This window comes from Colossoma macropomum, unplaced genomic scaffold (assembly GCF_904425465.1).
Source record: "Colossoma macropomum unplaced genomic scaffold, Colossoma_macropomum, whole genome shotgun sequence".
Classification (NCBI taxonomy): domain Eukaryota; kingdom Metazoa; phylum Chordata; class Actinopteri; order Characiformes; family Serrasalmidae; genus Colossoma; species Colossoma macropomum.
Window position 1 is genome coordinate 30256901 of NW_023494787.1, and position 18214 is coordinate 30275114.

The window sequence follows — 18214 nt, forward strand, 5'->3', positions numbered from 1 at the left end:
GAGCACTTTAAATCATCAGCTGAAGAAAAATGCTCAGTGCAGAATTTTTGGGTCGTCCTCCTCTCATTTGGGCCTGAAGCTCCAAAAGCTCAACTCGGCCCGCTTTCCATGATAAAAAACGGCAAACTAGCCAAAAAAGTGAAAATGAACTAAAATAAACCTAAAACAAAACTAAAACCACTATGGTGATAAATAAAACAATGTTTAAAAATAGTTACACCCTTAGCTACTCTAGATATGTGACGCATAAAACACTATAGAAGTGATTCATAAAGCTGTATTTGAGAAAGAGGGTTACAATTACAGAATCTTTTACAGCAGCATACAGCATGCGAGCAGCTGTATGCTGCTACAACATTGTTGTTGCCTACTAGATATATTTTGAACTGCAGTAACGAACATACCTAAAATTATGATTAATTATGTAACATATATGTTTCTTAATAATGATTTTAAAAACAGGTATTTCAGTCCTTGTTTGGAAATTGTAACAAGTATTTGCAAATATGCAAATTATTTACATTATTTAAGACTTCTAATTATTTAAGAAGTTTCTGCTGTTTGAGAAATCTGACAGTGAGGAATAGACAATCATATGTGACAATTCACAGTTGAGCATCAGTCAGAAAAGCACTTACAACTACTGGAATCTGTTGAATTGTTAATTAATTAATATTTTTGGTTATCAGAGCGTTTAGCTCCTTAAAGTTAGCATATTTTCAGATTAGTTGGCCCTACTGATGATTAGACCAATGACTGGTTTAATGCGACTGAACAAAGGCAAATCCTTAGTCCCACCTCTGGACTAAAAATAAAATCACTCCTCACGAACAGGCCGGAGCCACATAATCAGACTTAAAAGTTTATCTTATCTAAAACCGGGAAACAACAATAGCAACCCAAAGAGCACTGGCTGCTAAATCACGTCACATCCGTTGTCAGTGACCAGGAAACGCTGAGGTCAGAAATTTGCTTATTTAAGAACCGGGGGAAGGAAGCAGTGAGCAGAAGAGCTGATGAGATCCAAATGGTGGCAGGAAACATGCTCATGTCTGGAAGTCTTCTCCCTGCCAGTCACTGCTACAGAAACAAGATGCACCACTTATGATGTGCTGCCAGCAACATGGTGCCATGTCTTAACAAAACCACAGTGTGAGCTCCATAACAGCAGCAATCTCTCACAATAGGAAGAAATCAGGACTGAGGGTTCAGCCGCAGTAGTTTGTTTTATGAAAAGGATATAAAAGGAGATCAGTACATGATAAATAAATGACACGTGCTGCATCACCCGCTGAGTGCTGCTGCTCAGGAAAACACACTGAGGCCTGTAAATTACAGCACTTCCTGCCATTTAGAGGGCTTCAACTTGGTGCTCTGAAAAAAGCAGGGAAACACAATCTCTTTGTGTAAATATATTTTTTTATTTAGCACTACCGTTTCTTTTTTTATTCTTAGTTCCAACTGATCAGATGTCTAAAAAAAAATTATCGTGACATATTATTCTGAAAATTGCTTGAGCTATTTTGATTTTATATTCTTGCCATATCGCCCATCACTACGACTCATTTAATTACAGTGGTGTTAATAGAAACCAGGGATTATGACATCTGCAACACAAATATAGCCATTTTATTCCCAAAGCAATCACTGACCCTACATGTGTCTTCTGAGCTTTAAAATAATGTTGATGATACTAAAATTGTGGTAAATACAGAAAAAAATGTTTCTTTGCTTCCCATTTTGCTTTTTAATGCCCTGCATGTACCTCCATTAATATATATATTTAGAAAATAAGGCCAAAATCTTACGTATTGACCTCTTTTCACCACTGTGAACAATTCGGATTTGTCAAGTTTCTCCAGAACAGCACATTCCACGCCAAAACACTCTAAATGACTTTCTTTACATCTTAACCATTTAATTATAGAGGAATTTTTTTTTTTAAATCAGAGGAATTCCCCCTTAATCATACGGAAACCAGCTTTACAGAAAGGAAACTGACTAATGCCGTTTGTATGTGTTTGGATTCTTCTTGTGAAACAATATGAAGCAAAGAGCAAGTGAGTTGCATTGTCTTTTAGTTTGTCATCTATCAGTACTGCCAAAACTTGACAAATTACACCAGTATCAGCATACCAGTATAGACAATATATCACTTAGCAGTCCAAGAAACAGCTGGATGAGGGTGAATCCATATGGGCGTATCCTGGGAACCTCTCTCTGTTTCACTTTCTAATTCTTTCAAAAGCCAGGAATCTCAGTAGCAACTTACCACACCTATAACCCAGTGAATCTAAGACGTTCTACTTAAAGCTGAGACCCATGTCTGGTTTGGGAGCGCTGTATTCAGCATGCAGAGAAAGCCCTCATTTCTGCCTCAATTGGGGGCTCGATGAACTGTGTCAGTTGGTCTGATGGGAGCATGCCGCTAGACCTGGCATCAAAGCCAAGTGTGAGTGCCTCAGGCTTCTGGGCCTCAGATGGCTTCGTTGCTGCTGAGATTACAACAGATCTGGTGGTGGAATGCTGCAATGTCCCTCCTCTAACTGAAAGCATGCTAAAATAGTGCTTGTCTGTGTCTATTTACAGTATTTTTACTCTGTAGAACACAGTTACCTACAACTGGAAATAAGACCTACCTAAAGTAAACAGGGCTAAGCTACAGACTGGCAATTATCCTATGCTCTATCATAATTCAAGACACCAGTTTTGGAGCTCAGATCCGACAGATGCCTCTCTTTGGGGGGTGGGGAGGAAATAGCTGGGCTTCTTTGTGAATGCAGAGAGAGAGATAAGAAAGAGAAGCCTAACCAAATTAGGCCCACCCCCATTAAAGTGAAACTTTAAACAGTCAGCCTGGAGAACGCTGCTGATATCTGTGGTTTAGACAGGTGCTCTCACCTGAGGCTCACATATGGGCTAATTCACACACACAAAGGAACACACACACACACACACACACTGCCTCACATGCAAAAAGGAGGTTAAAAGAAAAAAGCCCTGAGCGCGGCTCCGAGCCAAATCTGGGACTAAGCATAACAGCCTGTTACTGATATTATCTCCATGACTTTCTAACCTATATGGGTTACGTCTCATAGAGGCCTCTGGTTCTGGCTAACCACAGTCTTTTACAATAAGCAGATATATATTTAAACTCTTCAGCAGCAAACATGACTGACTGCATTTTAAAAGCTTATTCTGGGTTTTGTAAATCCCTTTATGAACAGGCCTCATGCTGTAACTCCCTTGTTCATGGACTATATCATGTGGAACTGAGTGAAATTGACTGTTTGGAGTGTTCTTCCTAAATGGGTGAGTGTTTCAGTCAAGCATTAGCTCATTACAGCCTCACGATGAATACCAGAATGGCCACACAGGTCTCATTTGCTCCCTAATCTCTGTTTTAGTCATACTGAATTACAAAAGCTCATGGTGACTTGGCAGAGCCTTGCACTTTCAGCCTCCTGCTCCTGTTAGCTTTCAGCAGAGCGGTTGAAGCGCAAACGGCGTAAGCTATTTAACTTCAGATTCCTATCGACCGCAATATTTTTGATAAAAGCTGCAATGCAAAAGTGAAATTGACCTTGGGAAGGGTCGTTCTAAGAGAAAAATGTGCTGAGGACAGGGCAGAGAAAGAGAGTGAGAAAAAGAGGGACTGAGGCAAGGAACGTGGAAACTCAAGCACATAGTCACAGGAAGACAGCGGAAAGCTCTGGGGAGCTACAGAGGCAGAGGGAGGGGGAGGACATATCGCCATGCTGTTCTAGCTAACAGAGAAACACACATACGTGCACAGGGAACAGTCCAATTCAGAGCAGTGGGAAAAACGACCAGGTCTGGAGGATATATCAAGGGAATGGTTAGATGAAAAATCTTAATTACACAGTTTTTCCCTTACCCCAAATGTAGTCGGTCAGCCAAGACTAGGACTGCAACAAACACTCAATACAATTTAATATATTCAATAAATACATCATTATAAAACCAAATATCATTAAAACAACTGATACTTCTATCTCTTTTACTAATCAGACACTTCCATTCATCAACTTTTATAGATCCATGGGAATCATGCTAAATGCTAGCTAATCACCAATATGGTCTTTCTTTTGAAAACAAGCAGTTCTTGGCCACACTGATTGTCAAGATGGATAGATGTCGAGACTCAGTTCCTAAAGAGCCCTAATCTGAGGCGATAATAATCTAATCATGTTTCCTACTACTTTGGATTGCTAGCCAGCTAGCATGCTCGCAGCTGCATTTATGCCTGAGAATAAATGACAGCGGGCTGGCTAGAGAGCTGTTTGGAGCACATGAAAACTTATTCGTTATTCATTCTTATGACGACACAGTGGAGCTTATTGCATTTTCTGGCCTAAAGCGATTTCTGAAACTACTGATCATATAAATCTGTCACTTTCCTGTTCACTTTCATTTTAAGACAAAAGTTTTGTAGTTTAGTTTTGTACAGCAGAGGTTTTGGAACGAACATCATAAAGCAGAAGGAGAGATTTCACTGGTTGAAAAAAATGAACGGGAAAGCTTGTAACGCTCGACATGATGTCTGTTTAGGGGAAAAGTCCCACCCTTTAATAAAGAGAGACAATTGGCGTGCAGATTCCCCTGCAAGTGGGAAAAGCCCTTCCTTGTTGTGGAGATATGTGCACACACAGTAGCCAGAACAAGCTGAAAGCTTGAAGCTATTATGCATCATTTGAGCCAAACTTTACAAACGATTTTAGCAGTGATTTCAAATATGTTTTTGAAACGTTAATGTGGCTTTCAGTTTCGGGTTTATAGGTCTCTCCCCTTTCAAAGAGGTAGGGGCCTGGTCTTGTATAACCAGAAATAACTGCTTGGAGGTGTTGCCAAGAGGGCCACTAAGTGGACAGACTATTCCTATGATGACTGATTTTTGGCAAAATATTGGCGAAAATGTGGAAACAAACTGAGTGTGAAGTTTCTAAACCAATCCAACAGCTCTTGAAGGTGGGGATCAACGTAGAGGGCAATAGTGCACTCACTAATATTGTCCTATGGACAACAAGCCCGTTGTTAGCCCATGGATGCACCGTAAGTCCCTAAAACCCACCTAAAATTAAGCATGTAGCTATGTCTCACGTGTGGAGAACACAGTAATAATGAACATTACCACTTGCAAAATCAGTTCCATTAGCCAAGGAGAGTGTTTTGCTAGTTAGCTTATTTTGCTTGTGTTATTGATTACAATCTGAACATTACAAGAGCAGAGCCTAGAGAAATCTGGGAGCAGGTTTTAGAGGGGGTGTATCCTTGCTAGTGGTGGATTTTGCCAACTATGTCTTGGCTGATCAAGTACATTTGAGGTAAGGAGAAAATTGCGTAAATCTGACTTTTCACCAACTCATTCCTTGATCATCCGATGCCTGTGGGCGGCACCTTACAGAATGAAGGTGCTCTTGTCAGTTGTGCATGTATGTGCATGTTTTGTGTGTATGCATGCTTGTAAACAGGGAAGTGTGTTATGATGACTCTGCATCTGGCTACAGCTACAGCCAGTGTGAATCTAGGCCCTATCCCAGCAGAACAGCTACTGGACAGCCCACGTTTATCGATTCCTTTTCTAAATTCGAATTTCTGTGCTTACTGTCAGCATGCAGGGCCTTCTTGCCCAACAGAAACTTTCTCCCAGAGTCATCACCTCACCCGCTGCAGAGCCACTTGCCTCTGTCTGCTGCTGTAAGAGCATGTGATCCACCTCTTGCATATTTGAAAAGCGTTTACATCATCTCTCCTGGCACGCCGCAATGCCAAGCCAAGACGAACAGCAAATGGAAAGTGAAGCAGGATGAGCGCTACGCTCTGGCATTCACTGCACAGCGCGGCTGGCCAGGTCCACTAATTGTATCAAGCCCAGCATGAGGCACTATTAGAACATCGAAAAAACACAAGAGGATCTAGCAAAAACATGCGCTCCCATTCTTACGAACACCCACAAACGTTCACCAAACAATACGAGCAGAACATCTGATTCATTGCATAATCCCCAATGATAGAATCACCTCATGACTCGCCAGTGACCCTTTCAAGTGAGGGATCATTTCTGAGAACAAAACATGGAGGTCAATGTGGACCATGTACAGCATTCACTCTTACAAGAATCTCCTCTGGCTGATAATATTATTAGTCATGGCCAGCCCAACCTACTCCCAACAGGCCACTGAAGGCCAATTCTCCACACAGTCCTCAACACACCCTCGCTTTCAGGAAGGGCCTTCAGACTGTAGAAGAAGCCAAGACTCTCCAAGATCATTGCACAGTTATGTTCAAAAACACTCTCCACTTCATGCAAAGCTGTGAGGAGAGCCACTTCAGACTGATGCCACACTGTGTTCTAAAGATAGACACGGAGGAGCTGGTCGTCCTATTTAAATCTGCACGCTCATCCCTACTGCACTAAAGCAGGAACACGATGCTTTGTTGTTTCGGATGCTCTTGGCCAGTTTCTGGATGGGTTTTTAAAAACAGAAGAGGATGTGGGAATTGTTAAAAGGGTAATACTTTAAGCCTTTACGGTCCTCGAGGGCATTCTGAGCTTTGCACAAATTCGATTACCAGTGTAAACATCCTCAAAAAAAAGGGCATACCACATGGTGTGATAGCATTTAAATTGGAACATAATCAGTTTCAAGGTACACAGACATCTAAAAAGGCTTCTTTGGAGTGATACCATAGAAGAACCACTTTTGGTTCTGTTTAAATTGAATGAACATCCACATAACATAAATATTTCATACCAAAGAAAGGCTTTTCTTAGAGCTGTACATCTGAGCCAAGAACTGGTTAGGAATCTTCTGCACTCTGACATCAGCTGTACTGAATAAAAAACTTTTTTCCTTTATGTTGATTTAATTTACATCAAAAAATATACTGCATTGACACAATCTTTCAAAGCAATTACCTGTAGATACCTCCGAGCTGAGGAGAACTCTTACTGCTCATGAGGCAATATATCACTGCTGTTGTAAACTTGTACCTTGTAACTCCAAAATGGTATATTTATAGGAAAAGGAAAAGTCATTCTTAACTTTAATACAAGGAAATGTCAAATTACAAGTGATTTTGGAGCATTTCAAGTCAATTCATTATGACATTTTCACATGACGTAAAAATGTCTCAATTCAGTGATCTAAATATAATAATGTTGAATATCGGTTGATATCAACCCGAACAGATCTTTCTGTTCTCAGAGAAAATATAGCTTAGTGTAGTATGTAAACACATTCAAAGTTTCAAAATATACTATTAATTTCTTAGTCCATACAGTACCTATATGGAAACTAAGCTGCCTGTTTTGAATTTGTGATTTCTGTCACAAAAACCAACACATTTACATATATCAACCTAGTCAGCCTATGGGAGTTTAGCCCTGCCCATTCACGCTGAAGTTATAAGGAATGTTTCAGCCTGGACTGCTTTTTGAACAAGACACAGTACAGGGCAGTCAATCAGAACAGAACTCACTTTCATATATATTAGTTTAAAAGGAAGAGTAATAAAAACAGCCTGTTTGATTCAAGGGGATAAATGGTCATACAAAAATGAATTATGGCTGTTTTTGGTACATAAAACCACACAAATGTTGCCAGTGGACCTAAGGGGAAATAAATTTAACGCAAGAAAAATGTAGGATATGCATCATTTGATGAAACAAACCAAGTTTCAACAAAGTAATCAGGGCCTCAAAACATTTATTTAGGCTACTGAGCATTAACTCCTGAATCTAAAGCTGCAGGTGGCTTAACACGCATCTCCAAAACTGTAACTTTACAGTGGAATGCAATAGCATTCTTAACTTTTAATGTAAGTTAATGTAAAGAGGCTTTATTCTAAATGATTTTAAAGCATTTCTACTGGTCCATTCATCATTAAAATTTTCACATAATATAAAGGACAGCTGCTGTGTTCTTTTCTACAGACCCGCTTTCAGCAAAAAAAAGGTAAGGGGCCTCGACCTTACAGGTCTAACAATCATAGAACGCATACTTAAGCTTTTACAGTCCACCTTTTATCTTGAAGTCCAGCTTAACTCTGCACAGTCACTATCAAAAGAAAGCTAGACTTACTAAATGACAAGTGTGTTTTTTTCTAATGCATCGTGTGAAGTTCAAAACACACACCAGTTACCTACACTGTCCATTAGAGCAGCAGCTCATCAGAGGGCATACACACCCTGTGCGAGACTCTGGCGATCAAAGCACTGGAAGCCTTCCTGCGGGAACACCCACAACATTCCCACCGGCCTCCAAATTACACCCAGCCCACTCTCAAGCAGCACAAATAACCATACCACCACCACTGCCACTAGACTTTACGCAAGCCCACAGCACAACTCACATGGTTTATTTTCATCTGCTCCTCTTTTACGAAGGCCAAGGCTGCTGAGAAAAAAAAACAACCTTCTTAAATGTAATGGAAAACTCACGTGTGGAGAAGAATGCTCTTGAGAAGGAACAGGACAGTTCAATGAGTCTTCTTTTCTGTGGTAGTGATAGGTTGTTACATTGATCTGTGTAAAATTCTATATTGTCGCTGTTGTAACAAAACCGTGCACCTTAATAAATTGGTACACTTACAGGAGAAGAAAAAGTGTACTTATCTTTAATGTACATTAACTACGCATGTGTCAGTAATCACCTAACCTTTAATCACGGTTTACTGTACTTAGATGCATCAACATTTTTTCAGGCCGAGTACGTTTTCTAGTACTTGTCGAGTCCGATGCCATACTGTGTAACCTACTTAGACTTAAGTAATTGTTAGTGTAAATGTATTTCAGTACAGAAGAGAGAGTTTTGTTCATGTGTTCATGTGCTTCTGTGAAATAAAGTACATTTCATAGTTTGGATCCTCATCGGTTTCTTTCAACAACAGTCTCTCTAGCAAGGTGACAGCAGTTTCATTTGGTTGAAGTCTTTTGATTGGCTGGTTGAGCTGTAGTTGAATGCCCTCTAAAGCTGTTTGTTAGACTGGCTGCATGCAATAACTAGACATACGTCACATGGTGATGAGGCCGAGTCCGAGCAAATGAGCACGGTATCGGACTGATAACTGATACCAGTACAGGTCACCATTGGTATTGACGTGTACATAATATTAAGAAAATATTACCTGTATAAGATAACAAGTACATACATGTGGTATATACTGAAAATGGCATACTGAAAATGGCATTAATTGCAGTAATGCAATAGTTATTATACAGTCATATGCAAAAGTTTGAGCACCCCTTGTCAACTTACATGTTTTGTTGACTTTCTAAAAATATGTTATCCTTTACAGAGAACACACTTCTGAACACTTTAACATGCAACTACTGTTTATTCACTCAAATAAACATACTGGGGAAAAAATAAAACACAGAATATGCCATAACTTTTGCACATGCCACATTTTATGTTTTATTTTTTACAATATGTTACATCTGTGAATATAAACTATAACTGTGCAGTAAAATATTCAGAGGTGTGTTCTCTGTGGAGGATGTGTTAACTTATTTTCACTTAAAAAATCAATAAAACGTGTAGTTTGACCAGGAGCGCATATGATTATATGTTATTAGCACTAGGATGGGGCTTTAGAAGGCCTGTATCATTGAAAGCAACAGCAGAAGTGAAACAACAACATGGCACTCCGTTCACCTGTACCCTGCGGAATGCCATTTCAGAGATAGTCTGGGCACAATGGCATGCAATCTAACTCCAGTCAGCTGAAACCAGCTAGACACACAGTAGGGCTACTATGAGAGGATGACATGATCCGAGCTTGCGCATAAAGGAATCATTTGACCATGGCTGATTCCCACCCAACTCAGGCATTTTACTATTGACCAGGAAAATTCTTACAGGTCACTTATAGGCATAGTAAGTTGTTTATTGTGTTGGTGTGATACTGTTGCCAAGTGAAATACACATTAAGAGTCACATATTGCAAAAGCAAAAACTCTCACTGAAAACTTCCCAAGGCAGCACTATTAGACAAAAAAGAGGAACAAGTTATATTGCCTACGCAGACAGCAGCTGATCTTCCTTCTAAAACCTTCCTAATATCCTCAGCTTTATGTGAACTGCCATGCAATGCCATCAATATTCAAACCACCACAAAATTCAAACTTAGGGAAGAGCTCTCAAATATATGTGTACATTCCAGAGCCTTAAAGAGTTAAAAAAGCTGACCTTTTTTATCTACCTGTAGAGAACGGTAACCTTTTGTTTCTAAAGCTGTCAAACGAGTTGGCTCACATGTTTTACCAAAGGTGATAGCACTGAACTGAGTCCTCTTCTCAACTGACTTCCAGGTTGCATTTTATCTCTTGTTAGATCCAATGGCTTTGAGCACTGAAGGAATATCTGTGTTTTCTTGGATTATTGTGGTCAACCATACCACATCTCTCCCATATCAAAAAAAAAAACACTAGCTCTAGACGTTGACATGCCTTTGACAGAATAGTATAGGACTGAGCAGGAACGTTCAGGTTAACTGAAATGGTCCACTGGGGCTTGTGTGGTAGATGCCCCAGAATGATAAGAGAGGACAGCCTGGTAAGCTTAAGCAGCACATGTGGTGCACACATATGGAAATTGTCAAGCTTCAGCCAAGCTAGGTTTGTACCTCTGGAAGAAGATTCAGTGAAGAACGCAGTTGCGCAGCAACCACAACCTAGGAAAAGTATGTGGTGATTTTGCAACATGTAGATAATTACAAAAATCTGTTTATTGTGTGTTTTCGAGGAGAATGCATGGAGGTGTCACTGTCCCTTTAGAGGTAAACAGGAACTAAAACTAAAAAAGCTTTTGTGCAGTACATGAGAATAAAGTGCTGATGTCCACAATAATAAATAAAAGCTGTTGGTTAAAAGAAGTCTGCATTGTTAACTGGCTTTTTCTGTGCTGACTATCAATTTTAAAAACATCATTCATACAGCTCCTTTAATTAAACCATATCCAGCTTCGTTGCATGCCATGCCTCATATACATTTATAGCACCCGAAGAACAACAGGTCATATGTGGACTGCACTCACACCGTTCAGGTCCAGTGTATGTTCACGGCTACAGTGGAACTGTGTAAAACCAGATCCTAGTAGCCTATGGGGGCTAATTTTATCCACACAGACTAAAACAATTTCGGTGCCAGAAATACTTAAAGGCTAGGGGGTGGTGACGGGGGGACCTCACCAGAAAACAAATCCACATGTAGGCTAACGAAATTGATCCACCTTTGGCCAGACACAGAGACAGATACTGCCCCATGACTCACTGAGGCATGACTACATTACTCTCTTTCTCCTTCCTGCAACACCCACACACCAGCCAGCGCCAGGACAGTCCACCTGCTCGCCTCGATGCCAGCTCCAGACCTCAACTTCTTTTTTGCTCTTCCAGAGAAGCTCCTGGACCTTTTGAAGAACAGCCTGCTCCACCCAAAACTGCTATAACGGCTATAAAAATGAATGGGGGGCAGTGAGCAATAGGACGGATTCAGGTCTCGTGGAACCGTTACATAATATATATAACTATAGATGCCAAATTATTTCAGTCCCGATATTGAAACCTTGATCCTTGAATATCATTAAAAATCACTAAGCTTTAAAACGAGCTATATTTGACAGAAGCACTTCATTCAAGATGAGCATCGAAGATTATTTTATCATACTCAAACACTTTACTAACCCACAGGAAGTAATACACAGCTAACAAGATCACATCACGCTTACAATGTAAATGTGAGATATTTCAGACTACGGATGTTACAGAATTGAATGCCTGAATTCATGAAAGATTGAATTCACACATTTTTCCCCTCCAATATCCAATATTCTAATGATATTGGCCTGATACCCACACCCGTTACTGTATCTCATCTCTACACATGACACAGTGTGGACCACTTATATTGTAATATGTGAACAGTGAATTATATAGTCAGATGTTATATTGTAACAGGCCTATGTGAGACACATCACAGGCCTTAAATAACAAAGCTATTTTTAATCACTAAAAATGACTTATGTATACTTAACACCTTAATTCCTATACAAACTGGACCCAGTTCAGTAGTTCCCACTAGCCTTCGTTCATTACTAGCCACGTTAGCATCACGTCAGCTGAAGCACACTTTGCTCGCTGCGTCTCCACAGAGCTCGGGACTGACCTGCAGGCCCTCTCGGACCTTCTCATCATAGCCCCTTTCGCTTAATCAGGGTTATTACATCACCCCGAGTGTTGATCCCCGCGGATGAGATAATGTTTCGGAGGCTCTGAGGACGCTCGGCCTGCAGCGCTGCACATCCACCAACTAAATACAGCACAACTTCACACCAGCCGACCAAAACAGCAGCCTGTTCCCTAATATACTGTAAACATCCCAGCTTCTGTTTCACGGCGAGTCTGCATCCACTCCCACCTTATTTTGCAAAGAAACTAGTTCCACCCCACTACGACAAGTGAGGCTGAGGTGTTAGATAAAGATGATGATCACGAGTCAATAAACTGAGGTCACAGGATCACGAGCTCATCCACGGACAGTGTTACTCACGATCACATTTCAGACGAATGTGCCAGCATGTAGATGCTGCGCGCTTTTCTGAAAGCCTGGGAGGGGGCGGCAAAAACGAAAAAAAAATCGCAAGCATACGCGACAGCATGCGTAGCTTAAAATAGCTGGTCAGACCTGCCCACGAGCCGAGAAATGCCCGATGGTTTGTAATTCGGCTTCCATGCGATCACGACACAGGCGAGCAAACGCGGGCAGCACGTACGGATCGAGTCACACTGGCCAGCCTCGCTGGGGGGCATTTAATATTGACTGACAGGCGGTAGGACACACAAACTGATTGACAGGTGGGAGACGTTCGTTGTGCAGGGGCTCATACAGCTCCTCCAGAGTTTTTAATGGTGTAATAAGGACCTATAGGAAGGTAGTCGAGACTGCACAGTGGCCTCGTCCGTGAACACACAGAGACACAGCGGTGTGGTGGGATATTCATGCTCAAGTCCGAGCTGCAGCGCGCTTCCTTCAGTGAGTAGATGTAAGCAACGCAGAAGCTAGGCTACTTATTAATCTCACCACCCGCACCAATGGTGGTGAAAACGTCTCTGCCAGTGGTGGCCAGATGTTCATGAAACTGAAACGCTCACTACTGTGTAAACAACAAAATTATATACATAACTCACCCTTACTCGAGTCGACCCCGTCAAGCGGTGGAAAAAGCTAGTTCTTGAGATCCCAGATATTCGAGGATATGCTGTCACTTCATTGTACACGACGAGCACAACACACACATACACACCAGGAAAAAGAAATAACTATGAGAAAAAAAACGGATAAACGCTGCTCGCCGACGTGTCTCAGAACGAACGTGGTCGAATGGACATGCCAGTGTTAAGGCATCGTCGAAAATCGCTGATTGGGTCCGGTTTTCCCACGCAGTGTCCAGTACATTCCCATGGACGACAGAACAGCTCGGTTAAGTTTTTGCCTGCTGCCGGTAATTCAGTTTCTCGGCCCCGCCCGTGGCTATGAAAGTACCACCGTGTCGAGCGGCGTTAGTACTTTGTCCCACCCGTTTTCCGAAAGGCCCCGCCCTCTTGTGCACGGACTGGCTGGTATCGCCCGACTTCTGCGCTTGGATTGGCTAGCATCTAACCCACGAAGGCTGACAAGCCAATACCAGCACAGTGGGGCGGGGCTTGTCGGAATACCGGCGAGAAAAAAACACAACACCAGTCGACTGTGGAGCCTGAGGAGAGCAGCAGCCAATCTGCGCTCGGTAGAAGCGGCCTCGCTACAGCTCACAGTGAGCAGCATACGGGCGTGACTAAGCAAGGTCTGAAGTTTGAATAGTTAAAGAGATAGGGCAACTTTCGTTAAAGTCGAGCGTCTTGAACTGTAGTGTGTTTTATTTAAATTTAAGGTGAAGTTTCTTTCTGATATAATTGGACATACTAATATATTTACCGGATAGCCTACTTTACCAAGTAATATACAGTCAGTCCAGTACCTTTGACTGGGTAGAGGTAGAATGCCCTTGAGACTCAAGGAATTGTCAGAGGCCTTCTCCTTAAACTGTACATCAATCAAACATCAATCTCTGAGACTAGTAGTTTTAAACTTCATACTCATAGCACTGTATGTATGTACTGTGATGTACTGTGTACTTATACCAACGATTGTTACAACTAACGTTTGTGGTAGTAAAGCCACGCACATCCCCCTACTCCATAAAGACTAACATTAAACACTTTCTCTCTTCAGTGAGGAAACATAGTTAAAGTAACATCTAACACATTAAAAAAATAGTAAGTGTGAGTATGTAATAATACATTAAGTACTTAAGTACTCATGATTATGCCTGTGCATAAATGAAAGTGGAACTACATTGTTGGTGCAACTTTGCTCCTTGTGTGGAGGAGGTTCCTGTGATAAGTTTTAGATAAGAGCACAAGGTAAGACCTGCTTTCAGATGAGCTCTCATTTAGGAGAACTACAGCTTCAATATGTCTTGTGCTCTGTATTGTTTTGTGTCTAGTTTGACCTGCGTTTGGAACTCCCATTTCCCAAAATGAGTAGGCTGATTTGAAATGTGCAATGCCAAGTCTTACTGAAAGTGTGTTCATGTAATCAAATAAAGGACAGAAGGCTCCCCACTGTGTTGAGTGATCCAGAAGCTTCAGAGAGGAAACCACAATAGATGCCTACAAAAACGTCATGAATACTAAAGTCATGAATAAGAGGAGCATTTGTCTACTTGTCTTTTTCTAAGTCTCTCCATAGTATTAACCTTTGTAAAAGGAAGGGTGGGTTCATGTTTCCATATTTCAAAATATGCAGAGCATATGAAATTATATTCTTCTGAACTCCAGAAATACACTCCAATGTCCTCGGAACATCAGGAGCACATAATGAAGGAATTAAATAGGAAGTTAAGTAACGTGAGAGAGGTATCACCGAAAAGATGGATACTATTATCCCTCTACATCTTTCCATGCTGACTTATAATTGGCTTTGTAAGAGCAACCACAGAACACATCACTTCAAACTCCACTGACAAGCAGAAGAGTCTTATCGAGTCTCGCTATATATTATATATTGGCTCATAATAACAGAACAGTGTGTGATAAAAAAAAAGCAATAATAAGAGTCTGAGGCACAATATTAAGTGTATTTGATAAGATCTGAGCTGAGGTGCAACCTCTCTCATGCTTGAGAGAATGATCCACTCCTGTGATGTCCAGCTGCTTCTCTCCAGGGATAATGAGAAGGAGGCTGAGAGGTTATTACTTCAGCAGGCTTGTTCAACTGTGATGTTCAGACCTAAAAGATAGAGACCACATTGCAATGCCAGACATTCCATTTTTCTCATTGCATCGTTGAAATTCCTTTCATATCTGCTTCCACGGACTTTCCAGAGTGCCTGACAGGTTCACATGTTCTTCAAGCCTCAGGGCTGCTTGGCCTGTTCATGGTCAAGGACCAGGCCTTTCTTTACACTAGGGAGACTGCACTATGAGACAGCTTCTCTATTTGCATTCCGCCTTTATTACCAAATGTCTTCCAACCAAAATCTACCGCAACCAATGTAGGCAAGACAAGTCTATCTTAATGTTTTTGGTTTGTTTTGTTTAAGTTCATTTGTAACATTCTACAAGCCAAGAGTTATAAAGTATTATGAACATACTGCTTATACAACCTCTTGACTGGATTAAAATGGGAGCAATATGTCTACTGTACTCCATATTTTAGAGAAATATTCCTATTTCGTGGAAAAAATACAGCCTCTTCAGCATGTAGCATGTTTTCAGTGCAACTTCATATCCTCTGAGAGACCTTGAAGTGGAAGGATTTGGTGGTTGAAGGGTTCTGGATTAGAGAGGTGATGACAGGGGCAGGATCCAGGTAGACCTCTCAGGATATTACAGCTTGGCACACGGTTCTCCTCTCTGAAGACCTTGAGTGAGAAAGAGACCATAACCTAGGCCAGACTGTGCCGGGCATCAGCACGCCCCCTCATAGCCATGAACCCCACTGAGAAATCTAGAACAAAATTTTTCCATGAGTTGCTGAAAGACAAGACCAGGTTACTCGTTTAATGCAACAAACAGGTTAAAGCAATGTGGTTTTGGCACAGCATGGGCAAATACTGCATATCCAGCTTTTCTTGTCCTGCCAGTGGGTGATATGTTATGGGCTTGTTATAGAAATGGAAGTAGCTGTGGTGTCTAGGACCAGTTGTGTGAAGAAAGATCCGGATCGGTTGTAGATTTACATTTTCATGAGATGTTTGTGTAACCCTGTAGGAGTATCTGACTTTATGATCATTAGCTTGGGGGTTCACTCCACTTTAAGTTTGTGTATGTATCATGTTCAAATGCCTCATCTTGGACTGTACAGCAAAAAAGTATCAAAAAAGGTTCTATGACAATAGCAGGATTCTTATAGGTGCTATATACAGTGGGGAACCCTCAGAGAAGGCCTAATAATTTCTATGAAATATAAATATATATAACTCTGCAAATATTTTAGAACTATGCTTATTTTTAAGTTTTGGTTGGAAACAAAAGGGTTGAAATGACCAATGGAAAATTATCCAGTTAGGTTTTTTTGTCTGTGTTATCTAGGTAGATACAGCCAGGCTAGCTCTCCCATAGGTTAGGACTTCAGGAGCTGAACTGCTTGCATGTCAGATTAACCACCAACATCATTAGGAATTGAAAGAGAAATCAACCAATCATATTTTCATTTCCAATGTGTGGGAGCAATTTTGTGAAAAAAACATCACTCTGGGCCTTCTGGAAGTCCTAGATACATCACTGAAAAAAGACCAAACAAAAAAAAAAAAATGGTATAAGTGGTAGCCTGATCAATACATTTCAGTCAGATTCTTGTAAAATTGCTAAGGTAAAATATATGTTAATACGTATGTCAAGCTTCAAACAAAACATAAAATGTCTTTTAGTTTCTTTAAGTTTAAGTATGCACATTTAACCTAGAAGGGCTAAAAAATGATTATATGAAGAACTGTTAGCTTAACGTTAACATAATTTTATAATCTCATAGGGGTGCTTGCAGTTTGCCAGCAATTGTTTGTGTTTTTCCCCTCGTTTTTTAATCCAATTTTAACATTTATGGATCAACCTAAAGGCCTAACTCCACTAGTCATGGTTCGCCACTGGCTATACAGAACCATTTAAAAAAATCTTTAAAGAACCATATACAACAGTAAAGAAGAACCACTTGACCATACCAAGAATGATTTATGCTTTCAGGTGATTCTTTGAATGGTGACGGTTCTATATATTACCGTCTCCTTTACTAAAAACCCTTGAAGAAACAATTCTTTAAAGGTGACAGCCTGAATTGTAACATTCAGACAAACCCAAAGACAAGGGTTGTTGCACTGTGAACTTAGAGGCCTCTAGGGAGCTCCTGATTGCTATACCATGGTCCAGGAATAATGAATGGATTCTGAAGTGGTCCTCTGGGCCAGAAAAGAGACGGAAGGCTGGGGTGCAAGTTTTGACCAGGCTTCAGGGGCAAAAGCTGGGAGAGCATTCAAGCTCCTCTGAAACCCCATCAGTCAGACAGAGATAAAAGGCTTTGAACACCAGACTCGTGTTCAGCAGAGGGACAGAGACTGCCGGCCCATAAAGGGTTTCCTCTGGTGGTAACTGTGCAGAAAAGTGGTGGAGCTACTGACAGTTCTAAGCTAAGCCATCCATTGGCCAACTGTGGTTAATGACAGGTCCCGAAGGAGGGCAAGGAAAAGAACAAAACACGGCAGCTTAATGTTCTTTAAATGTTCTCACTGGGTTGAGAACTCTTGTTTTGCAGACACTTTTAGACAAATATGGACAAAATGATGAGCATCTACAGGAGATGGTTAATGAATCACTATCAGCCATTGAAATCAATACACTCCATAACACACTGTCAATGTAAAAATATAATTATGATCTTTCATAATTAAATTTCACAGTAATAATCGGTCGGCGGTATGATAATGGTTTTGTTATTGGGAGAATTACTTTTCTGAGTATATCATGGTTAAAAGACTTAACAAAAGAAAGACATGGTAAGAACTTATGTTAAGAATTTAAAGGAATGGTTCAGAGAAAAATCACATTACACACTTTTATTCTTACCTCAAATGTAGTTGATTGGCCAAGACATGTTCAT

The 18214-nt window shown here is 40.8% G+C and overlaps 1 protein-coding gene across 2 annotated transcripts in view; it reads right to left on the reverse strand.

Moving 5' to 3' along the window:
* rhbdf1a (rhomboid 5 homolog 1a (Drosophila)) overlaps positions 1-13780 on the reverse strand; it is a 54372-nt gene extending 40592 nt beyond the window's left edge. Inside the window, exon 1 of one of the 2 annotated variants that reach the window (XM_036566833.1) lies at positions 13213-13780. The gene's annotated coding sequence lies outside the window, so the exon portion shown is untranslated. The remainder of the gene's footprint in view (positions 1-13212) is intronic. The other variant, XM_036566834.1, reaches the window with a different exon arrangement.
* Between the last annotated feature and the right edge of the window lie 4434 nt (positions 13781-18214).